The sequence below is a fragment of the Pongo pygmaeus genome, chromosome 3 (genome assembly GCF_028885625.2).
Source record: "Pongo pygmaeus isolate AG05252 chromosome 3, NHGRI_mPonPyg2-v2.0_pri, whole genome shotgun sequence".
NCBI lineage: Eukaryota > Metazoa > Chordata > Mammalia > Primates > Hominidae > Pongo > Pongo pygmaeus.
In genome coordinates, this window is record NC_072376.2 from 140,504,432 (window position 1) to 140,513,953 (window position 9,522).

Here is a 9,522-nt window from a genome sequence, read left to right on the forward strand (position 1 = left end):
ACAACCATTATGGAAAACAGTGTGAAGATTCCTTAAAGAACTAAAAGTAGAACTACCATTTGATCCAGCAATCCCACCCCTGAGTATACTCAGAGGAAAAGAAGTCATTATACGAAAAAGGTACTTGCACATGCATGTTTATAGCAGCACAAATCAACTGCAAAAATATGGATCCAGCCCAAATGCCCATCAATCAATAAGTGGATAGAGAAAATGTGAGATACACATATATATATGTTCTATCAACAAAATCTATTTTATCTGTAAACCATAATAAAGCTGTTGTCTCTGTGTGTGTGTGTGTTCTATCAACAAAATCTATTTTATCTGTAAACCATAATAAAACTGTTGCAAGTATAGCACTTTCTTGAGGGCTGTGAGTCAATCTAGGAAATTACATACATACCATGGAATGAATACTACTCAGCCATAAAAAGTAACAAAATAATGGCATTTGCAACAACCTGGATGGAATTGGAGACCATTATTCTAAGTGAAGTAACTCAGGAAAGGAAAACTAAACATCATATGTTCTCACTCTTAAGTGGGAGCTAAGCTATGAGGATTCAAAGGCATAAATGATACAATGGACTTACAAACTTTTGGGGACTCAGGGGAAAGGGTGGGGAGTGGCGAGGGACAGAAGCATAAATTTATTTCAGGTTGTGGGCTCACCCTGATGGAAAGATACATCATGTGATTAAAGAGTTGGGCTTTTTGAAAGGTGAAATCAGCCCAACCTTCAGGGAGGAGTGGGGGGCTAGAAATTGAGTTCAATCGTGTAACCAGTGATTTAATCAGTTTTGTCTGTGTAATGAAACCCCAGTAAAAACTGGACACTAAAGCTCAGTCTTCTCATTGGTGACATAAATTAATGTGCCAGGAGGGTGATGCATCTTGATGACGCAGAAGCTTCATGTTTGGGACCCTGCCAGGCCTCACCCTATGCATCTCTTTACTTGGCTGGTCCTGATTTGTATTCTTTATGATAAAGCTGTTGTTGTAAGTACAGCACTTTCTTGAGGTCTGTGAGTCAATCTAGGAAATTATCAAACCTGAGAGAGTAGTGGGAACCCCCTGCAGCCAACTGGCCAGAAATCCAGGTAGCCTGAGAACACCTGAGCTTCCAACAAGTGTCTGAAGTGAGGGCAGTATTGGGACTGTGTCCTCAAACTGTGGAGTCTGCACTAACTCTGCGTAGACAGCATAAGAGCTGCATTGTAGTAAAATGACTGAGTTGGCTTTATAGCTGAATTATGTTGAAATTCAAGAGAAGAGTCCAATTTTTAAACCATCCCAGGACACACAACAAAAATTAAGTTAATTAATTTGGAAGGTCAAAAAAAAAAAAACAAAAAACACCCACATTTATATAAAAAAAAAAAAAAAGCCTGGCAAAGATTAAACTATGGACCAATCTCACTTAAAAATACAGTGAAAAACTTCTAAACCAAGCCTTAACAAAAAGAATCTAACACTGTTTAAAAATACTAATATTCAGCCGGGTGTGGTGGCTCACACCTGTAATCCCAGCACTTTGAAAGGCCAAGGCGGGTGGATCACCCGAGGTCAGGAGTTCGAGACCAGCCTGGCCAACATGGTGAAACCTCGTCTCTACTAAAAATACTAAAAATTAGCCGGGTGTAGTGGCACATGCCTGTAGTCCCAGCTACTCGGGAGGCTGAGGCAGGAGAATCGCTTGAACCCGGGAGAGGGAGGTTGCAGAGAGCCGAGATTGTGCCACTGCACTCCAGCCTGGGCAATAGAGCAAGACTCCATCTCAAAAATAAATAAATAAATAAATTACTAATTTATGCAAGATTTATTCAAGAAATGGAGGAATAATCAGGAAATCAACAAAATCTATTTTATCTGTAAACCTGTCACAAACTTTGAAGAGTCTTGGATTTTGCCCTACTTGCAAGGTAACTCAGCCTGACACAGTCTCACTGATGCTGGTAAAGTTGGCAAATACCCAACTTTTGGTAGTATACATAAAACTCCAGGACCAAGGGTGAAGAACAATTTATTTTTTTAATAATAGCAGTAGCCTGGCTGTCAGCAATTTTGTGCCTATTCCCTGAGGCCTAATTCTTACCAGGCAGCACAAATAGAATGATGACACCTGCACATACAGTGGGTTGCATTTTAGGAGAAGAGTCTGGCTTAGGAGACCGATTTTTTTTCCTTTGCAGAAAAACAAACAAAAAAACACCACAGAGGCCAGTGCAGTGGTGTGTGCTGGGGATGGCTGAGGTGAGAAGATTGCTGGAAAAATAGAGAGACCCCCTCTCTAAAAGATACATATATTTTTAAAAACACATAAATCTACCCTCTTAACAATTTCTAAGTGTACATACAGTACAGTATTACTAATTAAATGCACACTGCAATTCAATACATCTGTAGAACTTTTTCATCTTTCACGATTCAAAGTTGAGCTAAAAGTTGAAGAACAGCTACCTGTTTCCCCTTCCATGGTAGAAGGGGCCAAATACCATTCTACTCACTGTTTCTATGAGTTGGATTTCTTTGAATCCTTCATGTAAGTAAAATCATGCAGCATTTGTCTTTTTGTGATTGCTAATTTCACTTAGTATAATGTCTTCAAGGTTAATCCAAGTTATCCAAATGAAAAGATTTCCTTCTTTTTTAAGGCCAAATAATATTTCATTGCATATATATACCACATTTTTATTTATGTTTATTTTTTCGATGAGAAAAAAGTGAAGTATTTATTTTCATTAATATCTGACTGAAGATTAGGATTCCATAAATATAAACAACAAATCACTGTAGTAGCCATAGTAGCCATATAAGTCACTATAGTAGTTAATTTTGCAACTACCAAAAATTGCAAACATTTTCACATTGCATTACAGATGTAGGTACAATAAAATATTATTTGCAGTCATTGCTACTTTAAAACTAGGAGTTATTAAATCAGCTGCTAGATTTTTATAAATATACACATTGCACTATATCACAAAGTATAAAATATTTTGATAATTTTATTTCATAATAATTTCCTGCAATCCTATGTATTCTATGCATTTAAAAACATTGCTCTGAGAAAGGTCCATAGGCTTCATCAGACTGTCAAATCACTATCTTGTGCAAAATCAAGAACCCTTGTCCTACAGGAAGATACACACAGGTCAAACAAGGATCCCTGGAGTTAGAAGAACAAGTAATAGCCCAAGGCAGCCTCCTCCTCTTTATTCCATGTCCTAGCATTAATCCTCCCTATCCTCTCTGTTCCAGGCCTCTGAGGTATTCCTCCTTGTAAGACTTGTACCCACCCATTTTTGTTCAGCCTCTCAACATCTGCTCCAACTTCCATATATTTAGATTAATTCATTCATTCATCAAATATTTTTCTGGGGACTTATTATACACTAAGTACTATTCCAGATAGTGAAGGTACAGCAGCAAAAGAACAAATAATAAAACTTGTCTTCACAGAGGACGTTCTAGTGGGGGAACAGACCATGAGCGGAATAAAGAAGTATGATGTTAAGTGTGTAAGGGAAAATAAAGCAGACAGGCCAGGCTGCCTGAGATTCTTCTTCTGAAAATAAAGCAGGGAAGGGAAATAGGGTTTTCCAGGAAAAGGGAGGGACTTACAGTTTTTAAATGGAATGAGCAGGGAAGGCTGTGCTGAAAAGTTAACATTAGATACAAACTTGAAAGAGGTGAAGGTGAGTCACTTAGCCCTCCAGGCTGAGAGAAGAGCAAGTGCCAAAGCCGGAGTATGCTTGGTGTATTGGGAGAAGTCAGGAGGCCAGTGTGGCTGGAGTGAAGTGGATGTAGGGAAAACAGCAGGAGTGAGGTCAAGGAGATACGTGATGGGAAAGAAGATCACGTGGAGGAGCCTGGTAAGCTACTGAAAGGACTTCAGCTTTTACTGAGTGAGATGGGGACCACTGCAGAGATTGAGCAGAGGGCCAACATGATCTAAAATGTTTTAACAGAATTTCAATGGCTTCCATGTGGTGAATAGACAAACTGGGGCAGGAGCAAAAGCAGGAAGAATGAACAATGGATGCCAGCACTTGACATGTGGTGCTTTGGAGTGGGCTTTGGAGCCAGGCTGCCTCAGATTCTTCATCTGTAAAATATTATCTGTTTCTTCACCACTAAAATGGAAAAAGAATAAACCTAATGTGAGGATTAGATCAGCTAATGTGGGCAAACTTCTCAGAATAGTGCCTGGTACATTGTAAATATTCATTAAATGTTGACTTTCCTTACTTTTCTCAGAGCCTAGGATACATGCTGTGAGGGTACCACACCGCTATTTGACACATAGTGGGCAAGACGGTAGGACTTGAATGAGTTTTGGGGGGGATCCTGTTCCTATGTCTTGATTTTAGGAGAGAGTAGTTAAGCAAGGAAGTATCAGATGCTGCCTTGAGATCTAGAACCTTATTCTTTTCACGTGATGATAGTGACAAAGCAACTGACACCAACTCTGATTACAGAAAGTAGGGAATTGGTGAATTGAATGTGTACTGCTACTTAAAAAAATAGAGACGTGGCTGGACGTGGTGGCTCACGCCTGTAATCCCAGCACTTTGGGAGGCTGAGGTGGGCAGATCATGAGGTCAGGAGATCAAACCATCCTGGCAAACATGGTGAAATCCCGTCTCTACTAAAAATACAAAAATGAGCTGAGTGTGGTGGTGCATGCCTGTAATCCCAGCTACTCCGGAGGCTGAGGCAGGAGAATCGCTTGAACCCGGGAGGTGGGGGTTGCAGTGAGATCGCACCACTGCACTCCAGCCTGGGTGACAGAGCGAGACTCCATCTCAAAAAAAAAGAGAAAGAAAAGAAGAAAAAAAATAGAGATGTAGCTATGATTAAACAGATGAAGAACCAAAGCATCCTATAAGGAAGTGTCTTTAAAATTGCACAGATGTCAGCTGGGTGCAGTGGCTCAAGCCTGTAATCCCAGCACTCTGGGAGGCCAAGGTGGGTGGATCACCTGAGGTAAGAAGTTCAAGACCAGCCTGGCCAACATGGTGAAACCCTATCTCTACTAAAAAAACAAAAATTAGCTGGGCATGGTGGTTGGCACCTGTAATCCCAGCTACTCGGGAGGCTGAGGCAGGAGAATCACTTGAATGTGGGAGGCGGAGGTTGCGGTGAGCTCAGATCATGCCACTGCACTCCAGCCTGGGCAACAGAACAAGACTTTGTCTAAATAATAATAATAATAATAAAATAAATAAAATTGTATAGATGTCAGCTGGTGCAGTGGCTCACGCCTGTAATCCCAGCACTTTGGGAGGCTGAGACAGGCAGGTCACCTGAGGTCAGGAGTTTGAGACCAGCCTGGCCAACATGGCAAAACCCCGTCTCTACTAAAAATACAAAAATTGGCCAGGGGTGGTGGCATGAGCCTGTAATTCCAGCTGCTTGGGAGGCTGAGGCAGGAGAAGCCCTTGAACCCAGGAGGCAGAGGTGGCAGTGAGCCGAGATCAGGCCATTGCAGTCCAGCCTGGGTGACAGAGCGAGAAGCCATCTCAAAATAAATAAATAAATAAATAATCTTATAATTATTAAATGAATTGGAGAGGAGAGTGATGTTAGCAAGCTGGCAGAGTATTGTTATGGATAATAATAGTTAACCATAAATGACAATAACTTTGGGAGGGATCTAAGGGCCCATTTAAGAACCTGCGGTAACACAGTGGAGGAGAAAAATGGAGAATAACTCATGTGGAACAATCAAAGGAGAGCAGTATACCTGAGACATCTAGAGACAGGAACAAAAGACAAGGGTAGGAGCTATTAGTATCAGCCACAAAGCATGGGCTACTGTGGTCCCCACTCACCTGCTCTACAGAGGACACCAGCAACTGAGGTAACCAACAGCCATCCCCACTGCAGACCCCACCACTACCACCAGAGAGGGAAACATGGCTATGCCCCCTCCAAAGGCGTCACTGTTGTGCTTTTCAGGACTGGAGCCATCATCCCTCACAATCCCGTGCTAATCCCTGACATCTGAACTATGGTCATTTCTCAGTCATGCTTCCTGTTAAGCCTGAAGAACTGTGGGTCAATTAAACCTCTTTTCTGCATAAATTACCCAGTCTCAGGTAGTTCTTTATAGCAGTGTGAAAAGAGACTAATACACCATACTACACAAAGCAATCTACAGATTCAGGGCAGTCCCTATCAAAATTGTAATGGCATTTTTCACAGAAATAGAAAAAGCAATCCTAAAATTAACCTGGAATTACAAGAGACCTTGAGTAGCCAAAGCAATCTTGAGCAAAAAGAAGAAAGCTGGAGGCATTATACTACCTGATTTCAAAATAATCTATAAAGCTATAGTAATTAAAACAACATGGTACTGACCTAAAAACAGACATATAGGCAAATGGAACAGAATAGAGAGCCCCAAAATAAATCCATACATTTAGGCAACTGATCTTCAACAAAAGTGCCAAGAACACACAATATGGAAAGGACAGCCTCTTCAATAAAGGGTGTTGTCAAAACTAGACCTCCACATGCAGCAGAATGAGAGTGAACCCTTATGTCAGCTGATATACAAAAATCAACACAGAATGGATCAAAGATTTAAACACAAGACCTGAAACTGTAAGACTATTAGAAGAAAATATAAAGGATAAGCTCCATGATATTTGTCTAGGCGATGATTTTTTTAAAATATGAACCCAAAAGCACAGGCAACAAAAGCAAAAATTGACAACTGAGATTGTGTCAAACCAAAATGCTTCTGCACAGGCAAGGAAACAATCAACTGAGTGAAGAGACTACCTATGACTTGGGAGAAAATATTTGCAAACCATACATCCGATAAAGGGTTAATATCAAAATATATAAAGAACTCAAATTGATAGCAAGAAAGAAGTGATTTTATTAAAAAATGGGCCAATGACCTGAAAAATCACTTCTCAAAATAAGATATACAGCCAAGCGCACCTCTAGTCCCAGCTACTTGGGAGGCTGAGCCAGGAGGTTCACTTGAGCCTAGGAGTTTGAAATGAAACTGGGCAACATAGTAAGACCCTGTCTCATATTTTTTTAAAAAGGAAGGAGATATACAACTGGCCAAATAAAATGTTTTAATTTTCACATTATTTACTGATGTGTATTTTAAAGAAATAAAGAAACAAAATAATAGTTCTTTATATGTATCTACATATTTCCCATTTCTTTCTTTTTTTTTTTTTTTTTTTTGAGACAGGGTTTCACTCTGTCACCCAGGCTGGAGTGTAGTGGTGCAATCTCAGCTTACTGCAACCTCCACCTCCTGGGTTCAAGCGATTCTCGTGTCTCAGCCTCCCGAGTAACTGGGATTACAGGCACACCCCACCACGCCCAGCTAATTTTTTATTTCTAGTAGAGACAGGATTTCACCATGGTGGCCAGGCTGGTCTCTAACTCCTGGCCCAAGCGATCCACCTGCCTCGGCCTCCCAAAGTGACTGGATTACAGACATGAGCCACCATGCCCAGCCCATAATTCCCATTTCTGATGTTCTTCATTACTTTCTGACAATATGTTTCTATTTCTTATCAAATCCACGCAGTGTGAAAAACTTCCTTTGGCATTTCTTGTAGTGCAGGTCAGTGGATGATGAATTCTCTTGTTTTCATTTATCTAAATTACTATTTTTGTTAGATAATAGAATTCTGAATTGACAGTGGCTTTCTTCATCAGCACTTAAAGATGTCAATTCACTGTCTTTTTCCTTCCATTATTTCTTGTGAGAAGTCAACATCATTTATATTACTTTTTTGTGTGTATAATATGTTGATTTTTGTCTGGTTGTTTTCAAGATTTTTCTCATTATCTTTGATAATCATTTGACTTTGATGGTCAAATTATGACTGTCACTTGATTATTATGTACCTTGGTGTGGTTTTCATTGAATTTATCTTGCTTAGGATTGACTGAGCCTCTTGAATATGTATATTTATGTTTTTCATTGGCTATCCTTTCTTAAATATTTTTTGCTTCCATCTTTCTCTTTTTTCTTGTGGGGGTCTGATAACATGTATATTTGTCTTTTAAAAATATCGTTCTACAGATCACTGAAGCTGTATTCTTTATTTTTTTGAGGGGGGGCTCATAAGATTTTTTAAGTACTATTTATCTATCATCAAGTTGCCTGATTCCTTCATCTGTCATCCCCACTCTACTATTAAGCCCATTCAGCAAAGTCTTCATTTGCCCTTTTTTCAGGTCTATGATTTCCATTTGGTTCTTTTTCTAGTTCCTATTTCTGTGTTGAAATTCCTATTTGCTCATTCATTACTAGCATAAATTCCTTTGCATTCTGGAGCATAATAGTTATAATAGCTACTTTTAAATCCTTAAGTACTAATTCTTTCATCTTGGTCAACTTTGTGGTTGGTCTCTATTGATTCTGTTTTGTCTTTTTTAATTTCATGTCACATTTTCTTATTTTGTTAATATCTACTAATTTTAGATTTTAGCCTGGGCATTTTGAAAACTTCATGTTAGAGACAATAGATTTTGTTATATTCGTCTTAAAAAGTACCATTATGTTGTTTTTATAGATATCTAAATGAGCTAAACTCAAATTCCAAACTCTATCTTCCTTGGAGTGGGCAGCAGCTAAAAAAAAATCTGTGAAATTAACACTAAAATCTGCACAGCACATGTGTAATTCAGGGCACAGCCAAATATTTGGGCAGAGCTTTTACATGGAATTAATGGTTTCCCTCTCTCACCCTGTATGCCTTTCTACTCACTTTTTAGCTGCTCTGGTCAGCCCAAATTCTGGTCTGATTCCTCAGTTGGTTAAGACTGCACAGACATGGCACCACCTGGAACTTCTCTCACTCAAAGAGTCATAAAAAAGTTAAACTCACCCTATGACACATTTCTAAAAATTACTGAACTTTGAAATTCATTACTGTACTGTTCTCTCTACTTATCATTTTGTCTGAAAATTTTTTATAATAAAAAATTCCATGCTCAATATAAATATTTTAAAAATCAAGGCTATGGGAGGTAGAAAATGAAAGTTCCCTGCAATCCCTTCATCTATACATAGCTCCTATATATAGCCAATAGACTATCTTAGTAAAGAATTATCTCTTGACTCAGACTATCTCAGAGGGAAACATTATTTCAAGTAAAGATATGAGATGAGATAGTCTTAACACAGCTTCCTCAGAACTACACACCACTACTCCTTAAAGTGCTGTTCAGAGCACTAGCTTTGTTCTGTATTTTCTTAAACCGTAAAGTAACTAAAAGTTATACAAAGAGGGGGAAGGATTTTGTGTATCTCAGCTGTAATATTTACTTAATTATAATAACATTGTAAACTCTGAATATTGGGAAACAAAAGTTAGGAGGTAGCCAGGCATGGTGACTCATGCCTGTAATCCCAGCACTTTGGGAGGCTGAGGCAGGTAGATCACTTGAAGTCTGGAGTTTAAGACCAGCCTGGCCAACATGGCAAAACCATGTCTCTATGAAAAATACAAAAATTAGCAGAGCATGGTG